This window comes from Pantherophis guttatus, chromosome 6 (genome assembly GCF_059756535.1).
Source record: "Pantherophis guttatus breed Tessera chromosome 6, ASM5975653v1, whole genome shotgun sequence".
NCBI classification, from domain to species: domain Eukaryota; kingdom Metazoa; phylum Chordata; class Lepidosauria; order Squamata; family Colubridae; genus Pantherophis; species Pantherophis guttatus.
Window position 1 is genome coordinate 104,934,707 of NC_142068.1, and position 13,868 is coordinate 104,948,574.

Sequence of the window (13,868 nt, forward strand, 5' to 3'; positions counted from 1 at the left end):
TATTCTCTCTTCTGTTGAGTTAATCCAATCACTAATTGCTGAAAGAGCAGCTGCCTCATAATACAATCTTAAATTAGGCATTTTAAGACCTCCTCTTTCACGTATATCTTGCATTATTTTTTGTTTTATTCTCGGTCTCTTTCCTGCCCACGCAAAATTAGTAATGCCCTTCTGCCATTCATTCAAATTTCCATCTTTTTTCAATATTGGTATCATTTGAAAAAGGAATAAGAACTTTGGCAAGATATTCATTTTCACTGCCGCTATCCTTCCCAACAATGATAGTTGCAATTTTTCCAGTTTTAGATTTAGATTTAGATTTTATTGGATTTCTATACCGCCCTTCTCCCAGGGGACTCAGGGCAGTGTACAGCCACATTAAAACACATGAATTTATAAAATTTAAAACCAATTAAAACAAATATATACAATTTGGCCCTCAATTAAAACACACATACACCCACTTAAAATTCATATTAGGCCAGTCCGGCTTGGTGAAACAGGAAGGTCTTTAGGGCACGGCGAAAAGTACACAGGTTGGGGCTAAGACAAAGCTCTAGGGGCAGCTCATTCCAAAGGGCTGGTGCCCCCACAACGAAGGCTCTCCCCCTGGGTGTCACCAGTTGGCATTGTTTGGCCGACGGCACCCTGAGGAGCCCCTCTCTATGGGAGCATATTGGCCGGTGGGAGGCTATCGGTGGCAGAAGGCGGTCTCATATGTATCCCGGTCCTAAGCCATGGAGCGCTTTAAAGGTGGTGACCAACACCTTGAATCGCACTCGGAAGACCAACGGGAGCCAGTGCAGCTCGCGCAGGAGGGGTGTTACATGGGTGCGCCAAGTCGCACCCATAACCACCCGCGCGGCCGCATTCTGGACCAGCTGGAGCCTCCGAGTGCTCTTCAAGGGGAGCCCCGTGTAGAGAGTGTTGCAGTAGTCCAGACGGGATGTGACGAGGGCATGAGTGACCGTGCGCAGGGCATCCCGGTCCAGAAAGGGACACAACTGGTGCATCAGGCGAACCCGATAGAAAGCTCCCCTGGCCATGGCTGCCATATGCTCTTCCAAAAACAGCCGTGCATCCAGGAGAACACCCAAGTTGCGAACCCTCTCTGTGAGGGCCAAGATCTCACCCCCAATAGTCAGCGATGGCGCCAGCTGACTATACCAGGACGCCGGAAGCCACAGCCACTCAGTCTTGGAGGGATTGAGTTTGAGCCTGTTTCGCCCCATCCAGATCCGCACGGCCTCCAGGCACCGAGACTGTTACAATATTTTGAGGATCAGACTCAATAATAAATTCAGAAGTATTTTTCTTCAGTTAAAGAAGAGTTTATTCATAACAGGCATTCTACTTGTTCTGTCAGATTTTACAGTGAGAAGCAAGCATGAGGTAAAAGCATTCTCTATTTATATCAAAGGGGAGGAGTCAAGGATGGGGGTGATTACATATGAATACATTAAAGGGGGAGGAATAAATTAACTCTTAATATCCTGTACATATATACATATCTCTTGTTATAGAATAAGGCATTTACTTATGACAAATCCCCCTCTAAATGCCGATTCGATATATAACAATGATTGCATTCGGATTCAGAGCTATATAGTACTTGTAATTTTGATGTCAAGTATTTGTGTTGTTTAGAAGGTAAAGGTTTAGTTAATATATCAGCTATTTGTTCTGAGGTTTCGCAGTGGATTGCTTTAATGAATCCATCCTGAGATAAATGTCTGACGTGTTTAAATTTGATATCTATATGTCTGGATCTTTGACCAATGGCGTCAGATCTTGATATTTCTATAGCTGCCTTATTATCTTCATGTATGACAAATGGTAGTATTGGATTTTTCCAAATATCAGATAATAAATCATTAAACCATACTAAATTATTTGAGGCTTTAGATAAACAGACGTATTCTGCCTCTGTAGTGGAAGTCGCTACTAAATCTTGTTTCCCAGTGTACCAGAATATTGGGCAACCATTTAAAAATAATACATAACCTGAGGTGCTCTTTCTACATTTGATGTCACCTGCCCAGTCTGCATCAGCGTAACTGGTGATAATAGGTTCTTTAATATTATTGGGTTCTAAGAGTAGGCAGAAATCTATGCTGTGCTTTAGATATCTTAGTATTCGTTTGACTGCTTCCCAATGATACATAAGTGGCTTACTTACATGTCTAGATAATAAATTAAGTGGCAGAGCTATATCAGGCCTGGTCCAATTAGATATATACAAGAGAGAACCAATAATTGATCTATACAATGTATTGTTCTCGAATTCAGGCGAAGATTCATCCATATTCCTTAAAAAATCAGTCTGCATAGGAGTATCGCAAGGTTTGGCATCTCTTAAATTGCATTTTTCCAGAAGTTCTATAATTTTATCTCTCTGAGATAATTTGAATCCCTTTCTTGTCTTATTGATTTGAACTCCAAGGTATTTGTTTACCCTTCCTAGCGACTTTAAAGAGAAATGTTCACTTAGTCTGGATACAAATAAGTCTTTCTTTTCTTTATGTTTGCCTATATACAAAATATCATCCACATAGATTAACACAAATTCTAATGATTCACCTTCCTTTCTAACAAAAAAGCAATTGTCTGCAGTTGTGGCTTTGAAATCCATATTTTTAAGCACGCTGACAAGACATTCATACCAACGCTTGCCGGATTGTTTTAATCCGTACAAGCTTTTGTTAAGTAACCAGATCTCATCTCTGTTTGTACATTGGCTATGAGGTGCCCTTACATATATCTCTTTGTCGAGTTTTGCATGTAAGTATGCAGTCTGCACATCATATTGAAAGACATCAAGATTGAGTATAGCCGCTATGACTAAAGCTGTCTTAACACTTTCAGTTCTTACAGTGGGAGAGTATGTGTCAGTGTAATCCTCAGGATATTTTTGAGCGTAACCTTGTGCGACTAATCTAGCTTTATATAATTTATTACCCTCTTCTAAATCCTTGATTTTGAATATCCATCTGGTGCCTATAATTGTCTTGTTCTTAGGTGCAGGGACTGGTGTAAATACACCTAATTCACGCAAGCTGTTCATTTCTTTTGTTATGGCTAATTCCCATTTTTCTTTTTCTTCCATGGGAAGTTTTAACACTTCCTCATATGTGTTAGGTGTTGGTATCTCGTCATTCACACACATTATATAATCCTTATACTTATTAGGTAATTGTCTTCTGTTACACCTGATTGTTCTTATTGGAGTGCTCTCATTATCGTGTAGATATCTTGCTTCCTTTTTGGTTAATGAATCTGTTTTTATCCTGGTGTGGTTACCTGTCCATGTTTTGTTTTTGTCATCATGTGTGTTATGTTCATGTTTCTCTCTTTCTATTCTGTCTTGTTGTTTAATGTTTGGTTTAGTATTTTGGATTATCTCGTTAAGATGTATCTTAGACCAGTTGGCCTGTTCATGAAACACTGCTGTTCTTGAGACTATGAATTTGTTATTACTGTCAATGAATCTATATCCTTTTGTGCCTGTTTCGTATCCCATGAATCTAAGCCTTCTGGATACGTTATCTCCCTTACGTCTTAATTGTTTTGGTATGTGTACGTCTGCTGTAACCCCAAATATGTGCATGTGTGAAATTTTAGGTTTCCTATTGTACATCACTTCGTATGGTGTTTTATTTAGTATGCTAGACCAGGTCCTATTTTGGGTATAGTTTGAATATAGTAATGCTTCTGACCAGAATTGTTTTCCTAAACCAGCATCTTCTAATGTACATCTAATCATGGTTTGCAGTGTCGAGTTCTTTCGTTCTACTGTACCATTTTGAAACGCAGAAAATGGGCTAGTCGTGAAGTGTAGCATTCCTTTGTCTTTTATCCATTGTGAGAATTCTTTAGACATGAATTCGGATCCCCTATCTGTCATGATTCGTTTTATTTTGATATTGTGTTGTGTTTCTACACGTTTGTAAAATTCTTTGAATTTTTGGAAAGTTTCATCTTTGTGTTTTAAAGTATAAACAAATCCATAACGGCTATAGTCGTCTACAATAGTTAGGAAATATCTTTTTTTGTATGTGATGGATGGTGTTAATGGACCAACCAGATCCATATGTACCAGATCAAAAATTTGGTTAGAGGTTCTTGTTGCCCTTTTTGGTTTTGGGTTAGTTCTGAGTTTTGATGATTTACATACTGAGCATTCTAAATAGTTTTTACAATCCTTTATTTTAACGCCATCAGCATGTTCAATCATTTTTTGTATTACAGGGAAACTTGCATGTCCCAATTTTCTATGCAACATGTGTGCACATTCATCATGAATTGGTTTGCCTATATTGGGCCTTTTGTTATTGTGTGTATCACTAGTGGGTGTGTCTTTGTGATTATAGTGTGTTTTGGGTTCTTCATTGTCATTGTTGTTACTATGTTCACTGTCTATGTCAATGTCGTCATCAGTGTTTGCATTAATGTTATGCAACCATTTATCTTCTGTTACAAGAAAGGGTAGACCCCCTTCGATAATTACACTATTCAATTTAGTCCCATTCTTTTCTAGTATTGCTTTTCCTCCAGAGAAGATTATATTTATGTTGAAATCTTGGCTTAATTTCACTGCACTAAGTATGTTATGTGATATTTCTGGTATCAACAATACCCCCTCTATTTTACCCAAACCAGGTATATTTACATTTCCTTTCCCTATGACTTGAACATTTTCTTGATTGGCTACTCTTATCATAAATTTATCATTTGTGAATGAAGACAGTATTTTCTTGTTATTTGTTGTATGATTAGTCGCCCCTGAATCTATGAGCCAAGCATTATTTTTTGATTTTTGTGTGATGACATCGTTATGTTTATCTAATCCATTTAATGATCCTGATTTCCTATCCCTTGAATTATCTCTATCCTTTCTGCATTCTCTGTAGTTTGGGGAGTCCCTATATCTGTATCTATCAATAGATGATTGCCTGTCTTGATATCTACCCCTATAGTCACGGTTTTGTCTTTCCCTATGAAACATGGGGCAATCTCCCTTAGAGTGTTTTCTGGATCCACAATTGTAACATTCAATTGTTTTTTGGTGATTCTCTTGGAAGGCTACTCTTTTTGCCTGTCTGTGTTCTGTGTATGCATTGTATCTACTTTTCCTCAAATTATCTTCAGCTATTAACTTGTTTGACAGACTTTCTATGGATAAGTATCCTAGATTGATTGAGTCTAAGTGTGATATGTAGTTATCCCATGATGAATCTAATGAGTTAAGGATAACGCTTTTCATTGTCTGTTCTGATATTATTTCTCCTCTTAGATGTAATTCTGCTCTGATTTTGTTTAAGGATATTAAATGTTCACTTATGGTGGTTCCAGATCTTAATTTGGCTGAAAAGAAATCTTTAGACATCCTAGTGGTTGTTGCTACACTTTCACTGTGAAACAATTTAAACATGCATTGAATTATTTCTGAAACAGTAAGATTATGCTTAATACTGTAGTACATGGCAGGTGATATGCTAGAAATTATTAAATAGAATGCTCTGTGATGCAGGCAGTCCATTTTTAGAGTCCAAGGTCTTTTGGGAGGATTGGTTATAAAAAATAATAAATTTTCTTTCATAAAGACAACCTGAATTTGTTGACACCATTCCTGTAAGTTGATGCCATCAATTCTAAGTTTTGGGAAATCACTGGGTAGATTCCCAATATTATTATTCCCACTACTTACAACTGTGGGTAGTCCATGGTCCTGTAGATGTTGAAAATTGCAGAATGGTGTGGGTATTCTGCTGATGAGCTTGAGAGGTTCTCCTTCTTCATAAAGTTCATTGTAGTTCTCTGTGTTCATCTGCGCATGCGCGTTGGTCATTTCTCTGCTGAAGCCGCTGGGAGAGGTTCTCTTTGCTGTAGCTCCCTCGTAGTGCTCTCCTTCTGATGATTCGGTCTCCGGCTCGATCTTGGGTGTTCTGCTGGCAGCTGTGGTTCGTCTCTTCTCTTTGGAGCTTTCTTGCTTGGGGTATTTTGTTCTTTGGATCGTTTGCGGTGTGGGGGAAAGTTCGCAGGGCCCTCTGGGTTCAGGCGTCGTCATCATCGTTGTCCGGATCGAGTCGTGCAGGCTTTGAGGTGTCTGTTTATTTCTTCGTCTCTTTTGTATTTTTGCATTATCGGCTTTTATCGATTCTTTTGAAATTGTTAGACTTGTGCCAAATGTTTTAAATAGTTTTCTCATGGGTGTTTCGATTTCTTGTTCGGTGGATGATTCTTCTGTATCTGTTTCTGACTCTTCAGAAGAATAAATATATTTTTTGTTATTTTTTGTGTTTTTTCGCGCCAGAGTTTTTGAATGTTGCATTCTGATTGGTTCAGCCGTGTTCATTTCTGTGGCCGGTTGAAGAAAAGATGGCTGCCTTTCAAAATTTTGAGCGGGACCTCTGGTCTTGCTTCTGGTCATTTTTTCTTTCGTTGTAGGTTCGCTCACCATTTTTGTATTTTCGGGTTTGGCTTTTTCAATGTCTTTTTCTCTCGCTGCTCCGTTTTCTTCCAAGAAGCCTCGGAGTTCCGCGATGAGTTTGTGGTCATCTTTTTGACTTTTTATTAGCCTCAGTATCTCCGATCTGAGGTCTTTGTCTTTTATTTCGTTCTCTTCTTGGTTGTCGGTTTCATCTGCTGTTTCTTCGATGTCTGTGGTGTTATCTTCAGATTCTTTGATTGTTATATTTATTGGTTCGTCGATCATTTCGTGATCTGTTTTTGTTTCTTTATCATTTGCCCTGGTGTTGGGTCTTTCTTTTTTGTTCTTGAGGTTTTCTTTCTTAGGCATGTTGGATTTTATTGAGTCAGTTCAACCATCCTCTGCTACCAGTTTGTTACAATATTTTGAGGATCAGACTCAATAATAAATTCAGAAGTATTTTTCTTCAGTTAAAAAAGAGTTTATTCATAACAGGCATTCTACTTGTTCTGTCAGATTTTACAGTGAGAAGCAAGCATGAGGTAAAAGCATTCTCTATTTATATCAAAGGGGAGGAGTCAAGGATGGGGGTGATTACATATGAATACATTAAAGGGGGAGGAATAAATTAACTCTTAATATCCTGTACATATATACATATCTCTTGTTATAGAATAAGGCATTTACTTATGACAGAGACATCATGTCAAGGGCATCATTGGGGTGGTTCGGAGTGGAGATGTACCGCTGAGTATCGTCAGTGTACTGATGGAATCTCACTCCGAAACCACAGATGATCTCACCCAGTGGCTTCACATAAATGTTGAACAGAAGAGGTGAGAGGACAGACCCTTGCGGCACTCCCATACACAAGGCGCCTCGAGGTCGACCTCTGTCCCCCTGCCAACACAAACTGCATACGGTCGGAGAGGAAGGAGGAGAACCACCGCAAAACGGTGCCCCCCACTCCTAACCCCTCCAATCGTCGCAGTATCACAGTATGATACCATGGTTGATGGTATCAAAAGCCGCTGAGAGATCTAATAGGACAGAGGAACAATCCCTGTCCCGAGCCCTCCAAAGATCATCAACCAATGCGACCAATGCCATTTCCGTGCTGTGCCCTGGCCTGAAGCCCGACTGGAACTGGGGAAGCAGTGCAGGGTTGAGTGACGGGAGGAAGGGCATAAAACCTCTTGCATGCTTTGATCCGGGTCCACCTGGTGGATTTGAATAGAAAAGAATTTTTTATTGGCCAAGTGTGATTGGACACACAAGGAATTTGTCTTTGGTGCATAGGCTCTCAGTGTACATAAAAGGAAAAGATACGTTCATCGAGAATCATAAGGTCGAACACTTAATGACTATAATTATAACCCTGTGACTATCATTAAGTGTTGTGATATGGCAGAATCTAGAATTTTGAAGGTCTCTACTGTGGATTCTGTGTTGTCTAGTATTGTGAGAGGTGGAAGTATGGGAGGGTTTCTCCTAAAGTCCACCACCATTTCTACGTTTTGAGTGTCTTCAGTTCCAGATTGTTCCGGTCGCACCACGAGGCTAGTTGTTCAACCTCCCATCTGTATGCGGATTCATCTTTGTCTCGAATGAGGCCGATCACTGTTGTGTCACCTGCGAACTTCAGTAGTTTAACAGATGGATCCTTAGAGATGCAGTCATTGTTATACGGAGAGAAGAGAAGTGGGGAGAGCCTTGTGGGGGGGGGCTGTGCTAATTTTTTTTTAAAAAAATTGATTTATATGCCGCCCTTTTTCGGAGACTCAGGGCGGCTTACAATGCGTTAAGCAATAGCCTTCATACTTTTGTATATTTATACAAAGTCAGCTTATTGCCCCCACAAAGTGGGTCCTCATTTCACCTACCTTAGAAAGGATGGAAGGCTGAGTCAACCTTGAGCCTGGTGAGATTCGAACTTACAGTAATTGCAGACAGCTGGTGTTAATCACAATGCTATCAGTCTGCTGAGCCACCTGGCCCTTGCTGATGCTTTGATAAACTTTTGCTCCTTTAGGGTACCAGATTGCCTTCCTTGCTTTATTGCTGCTTTCCTATTTCTAACAATATGGATCCATCACTCTTATATCCTTCAGAGAAGGAACCCAGAGGAGAAGGAGGGGAACCTTCTCAACCACATTGGGCTTCAGAAGGTCAACAGTTGGGCCAATCTAATTGCTGGAGACATCATCTTCTAAGCACCAGGCCCCACCACAGATAGATTTTTGGTTTTAAACGCAGTTGATTTTAAAAGGATGTATGCATTTTTAAATACACTCATGTCTTTATGGATTTGTGATTCGCATAGTTGAATTTTACCTTTATAACTTTGAAGGACACTTTGAGACCATCTAGCCCAACCCCTCCTCTCTGCAGGAGTCCCAGTCAAAGCTTCTCTGACTGACGGCTGCTCAGTCTTTGCCACCTCAGTGAAGGGGAGGCTGAACTTCTCTGCTTTGAGGGCTCAGCTCTGAAATGGCTCCTCTTTTCAGGGTCTTTTTCCTCTCCTTCAGCCAGAATCTCCTCCCTTCTGACGGAGCTCATTGCCCCATCCACCCCCCCACCCCCCATCTGGAGCAACATGGAGGAGATCTGGAGCTTCTGTGCAACTTCTTCCAGTTATTGGAAGAGGCAGAATGGGATTTACGACCACAGTTAAGCTCAGCATTTCTGTTGCTAAGCAAGACGGTCGTTAAGTAAGTTTTGCCCTATTTTATGGCTTTCTTGCCTTTTCTTCTTAAGTGAATCATCGCAGTTGTTAACATGGTTGTTAACTAAATCTGGCTTCCCTGTTGATTTTGCTTGTCAGAAGTCGCAAAAGGAGATCAGGCGACCCTAAAACGCTGCAACCATCATAAGTGGATGCCAAGAATTCAGATGTTGATCACCTGGAGACCCTGGGGATGCTGCCATGATCCTGGGAAAATGATCAGTGCCATTGTAACTTTGAAATGGTCACTAAATGAACCATTTTTCGTAATCAACCTGATGTTTTCCAGGCATTTATAAATAATTTTTTTTTCTATGATTCATTTTATTTATCATCTGCTCTAGAATGTCCCCTATAATTTACCAATTGCATCAATTATATTTTGTTAATATATATTTTGCCAATATAGGGTTGAGCAATTTGCTGGACATTTGTTTTATTTATGAAGGTAGTAACGCCTATTTTTCTAAATGTATATTTTGATGTTAGGCAGCTGTAGAAAAAAGATTCAAATGTGTAAACGCTAAATGGGATTTTTTTAAAAAAAGCTTTCAGATGTTAAACTTCCTGGATGTTCCCCTTCTAGTTCCATCCTTTCCTGCAGAAGAATGAGTATTGCAATATTTCCATGATGAAACTCTACTTGGATCAAAATGGAGATGTAGCAGCAGATCTGGCAATCCTGAGCCATTTGATTCGCCCCATGGAGAATCCCATCGAAGTTCAAATGGGGACTTTGGAAAGACAGAGACTTACTATCAACCAGAATGCTCTTTCACAGCTAAAGTTCCTCAACCAGGTGGGAGAAATTTTGGTGTGATTCCTCTTTTTTCCAAAGATTTGGGACCCATTTCATGTGGACTAAACCTAGTTTCCAGAGTCCATGACCTTCACTGAGAATTGAACATGGGGAGTAGAAACCTTATAGTTTTGTTTCTATAGACCACTTGGGAGCCTTCAGCACTATTGACCAAGCTGTTCTTCAGCTGCTGTAATACTGAAGACTCTTTGTAGCTGGTTCAGCCATGTCCAACCTGGGATGAAAAACCCTCAAGTGCTGGAGGTTGTGTTGTTAAGAGCCTCAGGTTCGCTTGTTCCTTGTCCTGAAAGAGCAAAGCTGAAGGGGATTCTGTTGAAGAGACCCTGAATTGAGGTTTGGACTGAATGAGATGAAATTGGATCATGGCTGGATGGAGCTCCTGGGGGTCCCATTGGGAGAGAAGCTTCCTCTTGTCCTGCTTAGGGAAAGGCCATTGGGAAATGGTTCCCTCAAAGGGCAGGTCCATGGTCTGTGATGTTTTTAAGTAGTCCAGATCTGGTCAAAGTTAACCATATCTGTCTTTCTCCCAACTGGGGGGAGCAATTGACCTTCTGCCCCTAGGAAGGAGGTCTAAGGCTTTCAGTTCACGTAAAATGAGAGTGACCAGTGAGAGAATCCCTTGTCCCAGAAACCTGAAACACAACTTTAGTTCAAAGAAAAGGTCTTCCTGATATCAGAAGTAATGAGACAGATTGTGACAGGAAATGCTACTTAGATTTGGCCTTTGCTAATTAAGAGGGCTCTTCATCTGAAACTGAATGGCCTTGTTTATCTTGAGTGTTAGCTATTTTCAGTCCCTCTGCTTGAAAAGGAGTCTCCACATTCAACTACTATTAAATGTGGGTCTGTCTTTCCATGCCAGTTGGAGTCTCCTAATTGAAGTTCTTCAACACAAAGGACTTTTTCTTGGATAACTGGATGGGCCTCAGAAATATCCCCTTCTGACCCAGGACTCACACTCATGTCCCCTCTGTTGCAGCCAAAGATTTGCAACTTAATCTTTTTCAGGGACACCTTCTCATGATCTCCCCTCAATCTCACTACAGTTCTAGAAACTGTGCAGAAACCTTCAGTCTTAAGAAAGGAGAATATCGGTAGCTCAGGGTTGACATGAGGGCTCCTTGGTGCTCTCTGAGCTTGCTTGTTTTCTTCCAGGCATTTCATTACCCAACTAGGTATCATCATCAGCTATAATTTATGAGGAATTTTTGCTTTGTCTCTTAACGGGGAGACTGTTTTGAACTAGTGTCAAAGGGGAGCAGCTTTGCAAGGCTTTCTGTAGTCCAGAAGAAACCTTTCCAGACCCTACTAGTCAGAAGTTTCCTTTTTAATAACGTTATACTCTACTTAAATAAATCTTTATTAAATAAAATAATTTAATAAATCTTTGACAATGACGGTATTTAAAAATTTAATATGATCATCATCAACATAGATAGATAGATGAAGAGTGGAGGAATGCATTTTAATACAGTCATGAGGGGGAACCTTTACGTTTGTCACAATGTTTAAATCTTTTCTCAATTCCATCCTTCCAGACTTTATTAAGTAGAAAAGCCTTTTATTATTCCAACGTGTTGTGCCAGAAGCAAAAGGGAGGAACTAAAGGAAGAACCTTGCAGGGTCACATCTCCTACACCTGTTTGGAAGGAGTCAGAGATTTCATATTTGCCTCAGTGAAGCATTGAGGCTACTTGGCTAATGTCCATTTCTCCTCCCATTTTCCATAGACGGAGAGTCCTAACACCTTTTCTTTGGCATTCCTTGTTTTTCTGCTCAGTCCCTGCCTCAGTCCAAATGTGTGGAAAGTTGTCATCCTGGATTTGTCAAGAGGGCTCGAGAAGGAGAGCCAGTTTGCTGCTATGACTGCGTTCCTTGTCCGGAGGGAACCTTCTCCACTCAGGAAGGTGGGTGACACTGGAGGAAAGGAAGGCCTGGTGGAAATGGATTTATCCGCAGCATTTTGATGAAAGTGCAAATTAAAACATGCATTGAAGCTCAACTCTTTTTTTGTTTATTTAAAATGCACTAGAAATCCTCTGATTTCATATTCCTTAGCTATAAAAGTATTAGAAAATTATATTGTCATTTTTTTTTCCTGTGGAATGGTTAAACAACATATCTTGGAAAATATTCCTGGAATCGGGTTTTGTCCAAAAAAGTTATTTCTTGAAATGTAAAGGACAGAATATTGAGGAAATATTGCTTTTTCCTTTTCTCAGATACAGAAAAATGCACCAAGTGTCCAGATGATAAATACCCAAATGAGGACAGAGTCCAATGTATCCCCAAAGTTATAACTTTCCTGTCTTATGAAGAACTTCTGGGCATCATCCTGGTCTCTTTTGCCCTACTCTTCTTCCTAACCACAGGCCTTGTTTTAATCATCTTCATTAAATACAGAGAAACTCCCCTTGTCAAAGCCAACAACCGGGACCTCTCCTACATCCTCCTGGTCTCCCTCCTGCTTTGCTTCTTGTCTCCTCTTCTCTTCATTGGTCAACCAAGGAAAGCCACCTGCCTTCTCCGACAAATGGTTTTTAGCATCATCTTCTCAGTTGCTGTTTCTTCTCTCTTGCCCAAAACCATCATGGTGGTGCTGGCTTTCCTGGCCACAAAACCAGGAAACCGAGTGAAGAGATGGTTGAGGAAGAGCTTGGCCAACTCCATCATCCTTTCTTCTTCTGCTGCCCAAATTATCATCTGCTCCACCTGGCTGGGAGTTTCTCCCCCTTTCCCTGACTCTGACCTCCACTCCCAGCCTGGAGAGATCATCCTGCAATGCAACGAAGGGGCCGTTGTCATGTTCTACGTCACCCTCAGCTACATGGGCTTCCTGGCTGCCATCTGCTTCACGGTGGCTTTCCTGGCCAGGAACCTGCCTGGGGCCTTCAACGAAGCCAAGCTGATCACCTTCAGCATGCTGGTCTTCTGCAGTGTCTGGGTGACTTTTGTGCCCACCTACCTGAGCACCAAAGGGAAATCCATGGTGGCTGTGCAGGTCTTCTCCATCCTGGCCTCCAGTGCTGGTCTGCTGGGCTGCATCTTCATCCCCAAGTGCTACATTATCCTTCTGAGGCCGGACCTCAACACAAAGGAGCAGCTCACAGGCAGAACAAATGTAAAAACATGAGAAAGAACACAAATATGATATTGGAAGAATTATTACATTTGGTGATGGTCATTCAGGGCCCGGATCCTGTTCCTTTTCTCCTGGGTCTCCAGTGGGGCTTTCTGGGTGCATCTTCTGCGGCCTTTGAGAGAAAAGACGTTCTTTGAAAGAGAACAGCGGAAATAAAGATCTTGAAACTTTTCTTCCACAAAGAAATGGGGTTCAAAGGCAGAATCCTTTGGCCTGTTTTTGAACACAAAACCAAAGTTCAAGATACTATGGATGTATTTGAGAAGTCTACGCTTGTTTAGAGTGTACCCTATAAAATTTGTGAGGATCCAGACTTTCCCTTCAATGGGTCCTGGCAGGCACCTAAACGTTAAATGGAAAGGAAGAATTCTCTCCCAAATTAACTCATATTCCATGAAGTGAACAAAGATATTGATTTGTCTCCACTTAGAGAGGGAATCCCTGAGGGATGCTATTGTGTGTCCAGTTGTTGAGAACAGTTGTGATATAACCACACAAATTTCACTCCTGACAAGCACAGGAGGAAAAATCCTCATGAAATTCTCTCCATTTTCTGTGTCTGAAGCAAAGAGGCCAATCAGGGTCCATCTGAAATGGAGGAGCAGGTGGACAATTGTTGGGTACTGGAATCCTTCTTTGGGATTCATCTGGTGGAAAAAGGGGAATTTCCTTTTATCACTCAGAGCCTCTGAAGCAATTTCAATATTCATCTAAAAAAGCAATGAAGAAAAAGCTGTGTGATATTTGGGGT

The 13,868-nt window shown here is 40.8% G+C and overlaps 1 long non-coding RNA gene across 1 annotated transcript; it reads left to right on the forward strand.

Moving 5' to 3' along the window:
* Positions 1 to 8,408: 8,408 nt before the first annotated feature.
* Positions 8,409 to 12,053, forward strand: LOC148113237 (uncharacterized). Its single transcript, XR_015728396.1, has 2 exons — positions 8,409 to 9,954; positions 11,756 to 12,053. It is a non-coding gene; the product is annotated as an uncharacterized LOC148113237 (long non-coding RNA).
* The last annotated feature ends 1,815 nt before the right edge of the window (positions 12,054 to 13,868 follow it).